Raw genomic sequence first — 12,185 nt, 5'->3', positions numbered from 1 at the left:
AATATATGAAGAACTGATATAACTCAATAACAAAAATAATATTCCAGTTAAAAAATGGACAAACAACTTGAATAGACATTTTTCCAAAGAAGACATAAAAATTGCCACCAGGTATATGAAAGGATGCTCAACATCACTAATCATCAGAGAAATGCAAATCAAAACCACAATGAGACATCGCCTCACACCTGTTAGGATGGTTATTATCGAAAAGTCAAAAGATAAGTATTGATGAAGATGTGGATAAAGAGGAACCTTGTACACTTTGATGGGAATACAAATTGGTACAGATGATATAGAAAACAGTATAGGGGCTCCTCAAAAAATTAAAAATAGAACTACTATGTGATCTAACACTTCCATTTCTGGGTATATATAAAAAATTAAATCACTATTTTAAAGAGATAACTGCTCTACTTTGTAAATTGTAGCATCATTCACCATAGCCAAGATATAGAAACTACTCAAGTGCCTGTCAACAAATGAATGGATAAAGAATGTGGCACAGGTTAAGCATCCCTAAAGCAATAATCCAAACTCTGAAATACTCCAAAATTAAAAAATTTTGGGCGCTGACATGACACCACAAGTGGAAAATTCCACACCTGTCCTGTGATAGCTTCCAGTCAAAACTTTGTTTTATGCACAAAATTATTTAAAATATTCTATAAAATTACCTTCAGGTTATGTGTACAGGGTATATATAAAACATAAATGAACTTTGTGTTTGGACTTGGGACCCATCCTCAAGATATTTCATTATATATATGTGAATATTCCAAAACTTGAAAATATTCAAAATTCAAAACACTTCTGCTCCCAAGCACTCCCATTCCAGATAAGGGATACTAAACCTGTGTGTGTGTGTGTGTGTGTGTGTGTGTGTGTGTGTGTGTGTGTAATATTATTTAGGCTTAACAAAAATGAAATCCTGCTATTTGAGACAACATGAATAATCTGGAGGGCATTATGCTAAGTGAAATAAGCCAGACACAAAAAGACAAACACTTCATGATCTCACTTATATGTGGAATCTGTAAAAGTCAAACTTACCAAAACAGAGAGTAGAATGGTGGTTATCAGGGACTGGGGATTGTGGGAAAATAGGAAGATACCAAACAGAGAGTAGAATGGTGGTTACCAGGGACTGGGGATTGTGGGAAAATAGGAAGATATTCATCCAAGGGCATAAATTCTCAGTTATATGATGAATAAGTTCTGGATATCTAATGTATAGCATGGTGACATTAGTTAATAATGTATTATATATTTGAAATTTGCTAACAAATTACATCTTAAATATTCTCACCAAAAAAGGTAACTATGCAAGATGATGGATATGTTAATTAGCTTGATTGTGGTAATTATTTCACAATGCATATATCAAAGCATTATGTTGCATACCTTAAACATATACAATTTTTATTTATCAATCAATGATACCTCAATAAATCTAGAAAAAAAGAGTAAAGCCACAGAATGGAAAATATTTTTTCAATGTATATTATTTGAGAAAACATTTGTATCCAGAACTTTGAAAGAACTCCTACAATGCCATAATAAAAAGACACACAATCCAATAAAAATTAGCCAAAGAACTAGACATTTCACAAAATAAAGTATATGAATGGCCAATGAGTACTTGAAAAGGTGCTCAACCTCATTAATTATCAGAGAAATACAAATTGAAGCCACAATTAGTAAATATTTTACAATCACAAGAAGACTGACAACACTGAATAGGTGCAGATGTAGCAATTCTTAAGGAAAAGATGTGAGCTTTACTCATCTCTGTGCCCCTAGTAATTAGTATTATACTTGTAAATAGGAGGATGCAAAATAATTATTCAATGGATAGATGGATGGATGAACATAGGGAGAAAAGGTGGCAGGGGAGAGAGTCAGAGAGCAAAAATCAGAGCAGCAGAAAAGAAGAGAGGAAAAACAGAGAGAAGAATAATTAAAATTAGGTGGCTCCTTAAGTAAAAGTTACAGTATAAAATTAAAACACATTTGGAAGACAGAACAATTATCAAATCAATTTCTATTTAACAAAATCTGAAACCGTCTTATAAATTAATTACTGAAAAATACAGGATGTTCTTTTATGCAACCAATTTGGCAGAACCCGAAATACAGTTCTATAATCCATAAATTTAAAAAGACAAACATAAAACTGAGTTTCTAGTTCAGCTTCAAATTTTTTTATTAGAACTTACTGTTTTGACTAATTATTCCTATGAAGTTGTCTGCTCATTAAACATGTTTAGCCATCACTACTAATATTAAAGGACCAAGTTTATTCAGATCTATGTTTGCTAAATGCTCCTTAAATTTACCTTTTTATAAATTTAGAATCCAAATCACAGAGGACTCAGTATAATTTTAAAATAACATTTGAATAAAAAATTTATATTTGCTGGATACTTCAAATTTCTAGATGTAAAAGTTTACATGGATACCATAAGAGTAAACTGGTCTATATACTAAACCTTGCTCTATGTGGAATAAGATCCAGTTTGTTACCTGATACTACAGTTCACATTTTAACAATCAGTGCCATGGCTTTCCTTTAAATTCCCACCACTGTATGCCGCTGCTCTACCCCCACAGGTGGGGTCTGAAATTAATCTTGTTACTAAAAGTAAGAAATCTTAAATATAAGTCACAGATACCCAAATATCCTATATATTCATTATATTCTTCTAAATGTTTGAAACCAAGTGAGATTGACAAGTAAACACAAGACCAAAAACATATCATATCCTCACAGTCTGCCCTCCAAGAAAACTGGGAAGTTGGAGAAATGTATCTTCATATTGAATTAATATTTACTGAATATCCTTCATACACCCTGCCCTCAGAATTTGCTGTTGATTCTCAGGAATACCCATGTGTGGTCACAAGCTTAACCATTTTTATCACTCTTTACTCCAGACTTTTGTTCTCAGTTTTCCCAATAAAAATGTTCATTCATGATTCCCTGGTGTTTTCTTCTCTGTCAGATTTTATGCTGTACAACAGGATAAAGAAATTTACACAGATAAAGAAATAGTTAACCAAGTAGTGTTTCCTCTTCCATATAATATTTTAACATTGACACACGGCCCTCTAGAGACAATGCACATACTACCAGCGATAGTGGCTGTTCCACAAATCAGGCCTCTGTTGGCCTCCACAATGCTACTTAGTCTACCCTTAGAACACATACACAACAGAAAAGGCACCCTTGAGGTAAGGCAATGTTTGTCTACTTGGCTTCAACATTTTAAAAGCAAAGTAATGCCTTTACCATTTTCCCAAAGAATTAATCCAGCACTCTGGTTAATATGAAAAGTCTTTGTATTTGGCACCTGTAGTAAAGGGTAATCTCAGCAGGCCTGCGTTGTCTAAATCCTACACATTCCAAAGGTTCTTAGGACTGATCTTTGTTAGGGTCCTGTGAAATAACTTCTAAGCCCTTGGAATATGCTGCCTGATTAAAAGCCTTTGCATACCCAGAGCCTTGGGACACACCAGATAGAATATGCTAACAGTGTGATTTATCATGAACATCTGGGGCCCTGGGCCACACTGAATCAGTTTGATGAGGAGAGAGAGATGCTGGAGACCGAGTAGCTAAGGTCAGTCATGCTTTGCATGCTTATATGGCTGATACCCAATAAAACCCTGGCAACCAAGTCTTGGATGAGCAATCCTGTTTAACAACACTTTCCCCATGTTGTCACACATGGTTGCTGGGAAAATTAAGTACTGTCTGTGTCCCTCCAGTGGGAGAGGACAACTGGAAGACTACACCCATTTCTTGTGGACTCTACCCTATGCATGTTTACCCTTTATTGGTTTTTATCTGTATCCCTTTATTGTAATGTATGATGATGATGACTGTAACAGCTTTTGTAAGTTCTGTCAGTCCTTCTAGTGAATCATCCCATTGAAGGGTGATCATGGGGACCCCGCAACATGACCATGTTTTATTGTTTCATTCACACAAAAGATAAAATCATCTTCTATTCATAAGTTTAAGTGTGTGTATGTATATATATATACATACACACACCAGATATGAAATTAATTTGCCACTATAACCAACCATTTTGACAAACTTTAGGTTGTCTAAATCCTACACAGGATTTAGGCAAGAAAAGGCAAGTGTGAAAATGAGAGTTATTTATATTCAGACAAATGATACACAAGTCTACACAACAGCCCAAAGGCAAAATACCGGTAGCTCCGGGAGGAAGACAAATTAGACTGACATTTTTAATTAAAACTGGTCTCCTTCCTGGAATGCATGGATTTTTCTTCATATCTCTCTCACCAAAGACAAGAGCCACATATTTTTAAGAGCATTTCTAAAATAAAAAATACAAAAATTAAATATGAGCATCTATTAAAGTGCATTACTTTATATTTATTGGGTTTCTCCTGATATTCATACCATAAATGGAATTTTCATAACTAAAATATCTGCCCATAAAAAGAAAAGCTGATGACAGAAAAGTAAATAAATTTTTAACTGAATTTTTACTTCCTGGTGTTTTTTTAACACTTACAGCTATTTTCTTCATCCAAAGCTATTACAAAATGTTCTCGCCTATACAAATGGACATAGAAAAAAATATAAAATCCAAGCAATGAGAAGAGAAAATAGAAGCAAAACCAACGGAATATCCTGAAACTCCTACCTCTCCTGGACCTCATGGGCCTAAGAATACTGTGCTGGCCATGGTAAAGTGAAACAGAAGCAGTCTTATTTTTGGTGCATTTTTTTCTCCTTCTTTTCAAGCTTCCCTAAATTTCCTCCTTTCTGGATGTAGAGATACTCAGAATGCTACCCTGACTCCTAGCTAAGAGAGCACCCCAGGTGCCCAATTTCTTTGCTCTTTATCAAATGTTGGTCAAGTTGCTTCTTGTCTTTTCAGAATCCCATACTCTGCCATGTTTCTCTGGGTGATATCTGTTCATCAGATAGCGTAAGTAGATCCTGACTCCCAAGCCAAGCAGTCTAACTTTACTACTCAACTCAGCATTATACTCTTTACTCTCAAGTAGCTTTCCTGTAAGTAGAGTGCTCTGGAAGGAGAGGAGCAAACTCTTGATCTGAAGCATTAACCATAAATCAACTGAGAATGAGACTTGTTTTCACCACTCAAATAATTGCCTCATACCCTTAGGTGAGAATGTCCTTGCTGAAACGTGGCAATAACTTCAGCCCAATTTAGAAAACTGGGTAACTTTCTTTACCCTTAAAGACACTCAGTTTTTCTCTGGTCATCTCCAGAACAATATCCAACTAAAATTGGATTAGGGAATTTGATCTTCTGTCCAAATACCATTTGCAGAGTAGCAAAAGGCACAACACATTTTCCTCATCTATTCCATTTGGGATGTTCACCACTCCAAAAGCTGTGAACACTACACATTCCATAAACTGAGAACAGCAGAGAAGCTGTTTTTGTGTTTGATGCTTTTCTGGGCCATTTTGTTCAAGCTTATATCAAATCCTCTGTGCCCTTTTTTCAACATCCAATTAATAAATTAGTTGTCATACAAACTATATGCCAGGCACTGTGCTATTTGCTGAGTTCCATTACTCATTCAAACTCAGATGTTTCTAGATGATGGTACTTTCCCTCCCATATAACATATTTGCATTTTCACAGAGATTTTAATGCCCTGTACCAAGGAAGTAGCTCTAATGGTGAATGCTGTACATCACTGAAGTAAGAGGTGAGAGAGATCTTTGGAGAAATGTCTTTGATATGTTTTCTAGTATCTCTCATACTATAAGCTTATATAACCCATCAACTAGTCTGCCTACTAGTAACCACCGTTAAACCCATGGTCCAGTTTTGCTTCAACTATTTAAATAATTATGCATATTCCCTCCTTTGAGACTAAAGCATTATTTCAAAACATCCTACCAATCAAGCAGAGAATCCATAGATTCTCTGCAAGTGAGAATCCATAGATAATTCAGAATAATGTCTGAAATTTGCACTCTTGCTCTATTGTGCTATTGCGCTGAGTCCTAAATCCTCCTTTAGATTAAAAGTAGCCTCTTGGTTGCCTCTCTTAGAACTCTAGAATGAAGACTTCATATAGCAAAAACAGACTAAAAACTGATGTTTATAATCCTGACTTTGAGTGATCACTATGAAGTTAAACAATAATTAGCATGCTACAGTCAAGAAGAAGGCAAATTGGAAGGAGTGTAAGCTGTTTTAGAAATATGTCCCTATAAAATGAAGTACATGCACAGAAATGGTCCTGGAAAAATGTTCACCCAGATGACACAATGGTATTTCTGGATAATAAAATTATAAGGGATTTTTAGAAATGTTTTCCTTGACTATACTTCCTAATCTTTCTACAGTAAACACACATTGTAATTATTAAACTAATTTCAATTTGAAAAATAAGATGTATATGAGCACTAAGGAATACTTAAAGGAAGAGGTTTTTTAAAGAATTTTAGAGATTTGTAAATCATATTTTATTAAGCTATCTTAAGCACTTAGCTCAGTGCCTAACACCTAGAAAGCAAAATGTCAGTAGAATCAGAATGAAATTGTGTCTCCCTTTCTACACAAGACATGACCTTAGCATTTCAGCTGTATTCAGTTTGCACAGCTGAAATGCCTATTTTTCATTGGTAAGCTTTAAGATTGACTTTTATTTTTATATTGTCTAATAAACTCTCTCTCTTCTAAATTCATCTTACTTGTCAACTTTGAAAACTTGACTGCGCCACAATAGAGGAATCCTCTATTTGATTACATTAGTTTGGTTTAGCAATATTGTTGAAGGATTGATCCATGGGCATTAGTCTAAATAACACAAATCTGACCCTAAGCTCTCAAACCTTCTCATAAAAAACTTCAAGGGTTGGAATATTACTGAAATTATCCCCATGAAACCATTAGCAATTCTCTAATGCATGCTTTTCTTTAAATTCAAGCATTACCAACACTCGATCACTAGAAAATAAAATATTTGTATCTCAGCAACAGGGTGAGTTTTCTTTGCAGCCATGCATTTTGAAAATATATCCAGATGGAACTGTATCCTTGCAAAGCTGCTTAATTTTGATAAAAAGCTATTTACTTTCATAATATTCTCTTACGTGCTGACAGAATTCATGAAAAAAAATGATATGCTGCATAAACTCAAAAAGGGAAAGGAGTACTAGTTGGAGTATTGGGTACTAATGGGCATTCTTTTTAATTAAGATCTTTGAAAAGGTTGAAATGTAAAAATGCATTTAAGCAGCACAACTTGATAGCTCCTATTGGTTCTGCTTCATCAGCTGAAACCACTTTATTTTTACAAAAATCAAATTGCAGCAGAATTCTATCTTTGTTGATGACTCACACCTTGAAGAGGGCACACTGGGTACTGCAAAACCAAATGGTCTCTTCTCTATGAAAATGAGTCAAGCTTGAGTCTAAACTATTGGTTAAGAAATCCTTGAACAAATCTGGAAGGATAAACTGGGGGACAAAGAGGCTACTAAGAGGAAATTCATCCTACAGGAAGTGAGAGAGAGAGATGGGAAAAGACAAAAACTCGACCCAGCAACAAATCTTAGTCATCTGAAGGGAGTAGTAATTCCACATATAACATGTGACTCAAATCTGTCCTTGGCCCAGCCTCATGGAAACATATCTAAGCTCTGAAAAGAGAGAGTATTTTGTGTAAAAGTTGCAAACTGCAGTTTCAATAAAAAAATTCTAGTACATTCGGAGATAAGCAGACTGTTCTCAACTCCACTAATCATGTAGAACAAAGCAAAAGAGGGGTCTCTTTATCACAAAGGACAGTTCACCTTTGCTACCATCAGTGTTCTAGAGGGTGGTCTAGAAAAGCAGCAATAGTGTCCAAGGAAAGTGTGGTGGCACCCAGCAGAAGACTGCTTTTTCCCCTGAGGGATAATGAAGCAATGATGCCACCTTCTGAGAGTCAATAGAGTACAAATAAAAAGTACCTCCACTCTCCCCAAAACACACAATAGACTATACTGCCTAACAGAGTGGCAACAGTACCTAGTTGGAAACTAGTGCTAGGTAAGGGACACACAGAAGCGTTAAGTATCCAACAGAAGCACACAACACAAACTGTGTAGATTCACAAGCTGTATCTGGACACTCAGAAATAATAGAGGATAGGGAAGAGTGAAATTAGAAGATCTGCAAGGAGCTAGAGGCCTTATATAAGTCAGTAGAGTCAAGAGTCAGAGAAATTTGAGTTGCTATTGTTAACGTTCTTCAGTTTCCTCATCTGTACACTGGGGTTAATTACAGAGAATGCAGGCTGGGCTCGGTGGCTCACACCTGTAATTCCAGCACTTTGGGAGGCCGAGGCGGGTGGATCACAAGGTCAGGAGATCGAGACCATCCTGGCTAACACAGTGAAACCCCATCTCTACTAAAAATACAAAATAATTAGCCGGGCGTGGTGGCGGGTGCCTGTAGTCCCAGCTACTCGGGAGGCTGAGGCAGGAGAATGGCGTGAACCCAGGAGGCAGAGCTTGCAGTGACCGAGATCACGCCACTGCACTCCAGCCTGGGTGACAGAGCGAAAGTCCATCTCAAAAAAAAAAAAAAAAAACATGTATTAAATCAGATTTCCATGCCTAGAGGGAGATTAGCTAATTTTCCAAGTCAATATAAACTAGGCATCAATGTATACCTGACAACAGTTTCCCAAATTGTAAGCATAGTGCTAAAGAATAAATGATAAAGAGCTAACTTTTTAATCCACACACATAGAGTATTAGTAAAATCATGACACCTATAATGGCATTTACTTGATTTTAAAGGAAAATAGCTATAAGATGCAAATAAACCATGTTAATAGAATTAAAAATAAATAATGAATATTATACCATTGTTCTATTCATATTTACATACCTATGTGTTTCTCTTGGATTTTTGAAGATAATTTAGAATTGTTGATTAAATCTAAGTACTTGACAGAACAAACTGTAGAAATTTTAAAACTAAAGTCAAGCCCTTGATACACACACACGCATGCATACACACACACGCAAATATACTGTAGTATAATTTCTTAACAACAGTAACAGCATCAACAAAGACACATAGTGCTTACTATGTGCCAGATGCTATTCTAAATGTTTTACATATATTATCCCATTTAACTGTCACAGCAATCTTTTGACATGAGTGCAAAATTGTTTTAGTTCTTTATCAGTTATTTATCTACGCTTTTGCCCTGTGCTTGCAATTTGGGAAACTGACATCAAGTATACATTGGTGCCTAGTTTATGTCGACTTGGAATATTAGCTAATCTCAACCTAGACACACATGGAAACTAATTTAGTACATGTATCCTCTAGCATTTTTTTCAAAAACACAACTATATTAAAGTAATGATACATATATACAAAAGAAAAGTTATATCTCACAGCAAGACTTTAAAAATAAAAACATTTTCAGGCTTTGGAGGACAATAGAAACCTCTACTGTTGTCCCCCCACAAGGACACCAGGTTAACAACTATCTACAAAGAAAAAAACATCTACAAAAGAATGCAAAATCAGGTGAGCACTCACAGTACCTGGTTTTAACTATATATTACTGAAAGAGGCACTTGAAGAGATAGAAAAAACAGTCCTGAATTGTCAATACCACGCATCCCCCACCCCAGCATCACCAGCATGGTGTGGAGAGCATCTCTGGGTGCTGGGGAGGAGAGCGCACAGCAATTGTGAGGAAATGAACTCATTACTCTCTTGGTGGAGCAGAAAGAAAACCCTCAAAAGACTCAGCTGATGCTCGCCTATAGGGGGAGCTTTTAAACCAACCCTAGCCAGAGGGGAATCGCAGATCCCAGCAATCCAAACTTGAGTGCCTGCAAACCTCACTACCAAAGGCTACAGCACTCTCTGTCTCCAAGTAAACTTGAAAGGCAGTCTAGGCCATAAGGACTGCAAATCTTAGGTGAGTCCTAGTGCTAAATTAGGCCCAGAGACAGTGAACTGCGGGGGCACATGACATACTGAGACACCAGATGGGGAAGCCAAGGGAGTGCTGCAATCACACCTCCTCTAATCCCAGGCTGTATAGCTCACAGCTCCATAACAGACCCCTTCCTTTCACTTGAGGAGAGGAGAGAAAGAGTTAGGAGAACTGCATCTTCCATCTAGGATACCGGCACAGCCACAGCAGGAAAGGGCACCTGTCAGAGTCATGAGGCCCCCATTCCAGCTCCTAGCTTCCAGAACACATTTCTAGACACACCCCAGGCAAGAAGAAAACCTGCAGCCTTGAAGGAAAGGACCCAGTCCTGGCAGCATTAATCACTTGCTAACTGAAGAGCCCTTGGGCCCTGAATAACTAGTGATACCCAGGTACTACAGTGAGGGCCTTGGGTGCACCTCTGAGACTTGCTGGCTTCAGCTGAGACTCACCACATAAGCATCTGTGGTGGCTATAGGGCACTACTCCTGCTTGCAAAAAACAGAAAGAAAAGGAGACTTTGTCTTGTACCTCAGGTACCAGCAAGGCCACGAGGGGATAAAGCACCAAGCGTGCTCTTGGGGCCCTTGATTCTAGTACTTGACTCTTGGACAGCATTTCTGGACCTGCCCTGGGCCAGTGGGAAGCCCGCTGCCCTGGAGAGTGAGTCCAAGGCCAGGCAGCATTCATGACAAGCTGACTTAAGAGCCTTTGGGCATTAAGAGAACATCAGCAGTAGCCTGGCAGTACTCCTCATGGCCTAGGGTAGTGGTGGCTATGGAGTGAGGCTCCTCTGCCTTTGGAAAGGGGCGGGAAGAGTGGAAAGTACTGCCTCGTGTGGTTTGAGTGCCAGCTCAGCCGCAGTGCAACAGAACACCAGGTAGATAGCAGAGGATTTTTACTTAAGTCGCTGACTCCCAGACAGCACTTCTGGACTCACCCAGGGATTGGGGAACATTGCCCCACTAAAGGGAAGAATGCAGTCTTGGCTGGTTTGCCACCTCCTGATTGTAGACCCCAAGGGCCTTGAGCTAACATAAGCAGTAGCCAAGGATTGATTACAGCAGGGCTTGGATGAGACCTTGTGCTATGATGGCTTCAGGTCTGACTCAGTGTAGTCATAGTGGTGGTGGCCACAGGGCTGCTTGTGTCTACCACCAGTTTTAGGTGGCTCAAAAAAGAGAGAGAGACTCTGTATCTTTGGGAAAATGTAAAGGAAGGGAACAAGAGTCTTTTCCTGGTAATCCAAAGAATTCTACCAGATCTTGTCCAAGACCATTAAGGCAGTACCTCTACAAGTCTGCAAGAAGCACATTGTTATTGGGCTTGGGGTGCCCACTAAAGCAGATACAGCTTAGATCACAACAACCAAGTCCTTTCAAATATCTGAAAAGCCTTCGTAAGAAGAATGGTTACCAATATTAAGACTACAATAGATACCTAATCTTTTAATGCCCAGACACTGAAAAATATCTACTAGCATAAACACCATCCAGGAAAACATGACATCACAAAATGTACTAAATAAGGCACAAGAGACCAATTTTGGAAGAACAGAGACATGTGACCTTTCAGAGAATTCAAAATAGCTATAGGGAGGAAAATCAGAGAAATTCATGATAATGCAGAAAATGTATTCAGAATTCTGAAAGATAAATTTAACAAAGAGATTGAAATAGTTTAAAAGAATCAAGAAGAATTTCTGGAGGTGAAAAATGCAAATGGCATACTGAAGAATGCATCAGAGTCCTTTAATAGCAGAATTAATCAGGCAGAAGAAAGAATTAGTGAGCTTGAAGACAGGTTACTTGAAAATACACAGTCAAAGGAGACAAAAGTTTTTTTAAAAAAAGCACATTTACATGATCTAGAAAATAGCCTCAAAAATGCAAATCTAAGAGTTATTGGCCTTAAAGAGGCAGCAGAAAAAGAGATAAGGATAGAAAGTTTATCCACATGAACAATAACAGGGAAAGTCCCAAACCCAGAGAAAGGTATCAATATTCAAATACAAGAAGGTTATGGAACAACAAGCAGATTTAACCCAAGAAAGACTACCTCAAGGCATTTAATAATCAAACTCCCAGAGGTCAAGGATAAAGAAAGGATCCTAAAAGCAACAAGGGAAAACAAATAACATACAATGGTGCTCCAATACATTTGGCAGCAGACTTTTCAGTGGAAATCCTACAGGCCAG

Source organism: Pongo abelii, chromosome X, assembly GCF_028885655.2.
Source record: "Pongo abelii isolate AG06213 chromosome X, NHGRI_mPonAbe1-v2.0_pri, whole genome shotgun sequence".
Taxonomy (NCBI): Eukaryota; Metazoa; Chordata; class Mammalia; order Primates; family Hominidae; genus Pongo; species Pongo abelii.
This window is presented reverse-complemented; position numbering follows the sequence as displayed.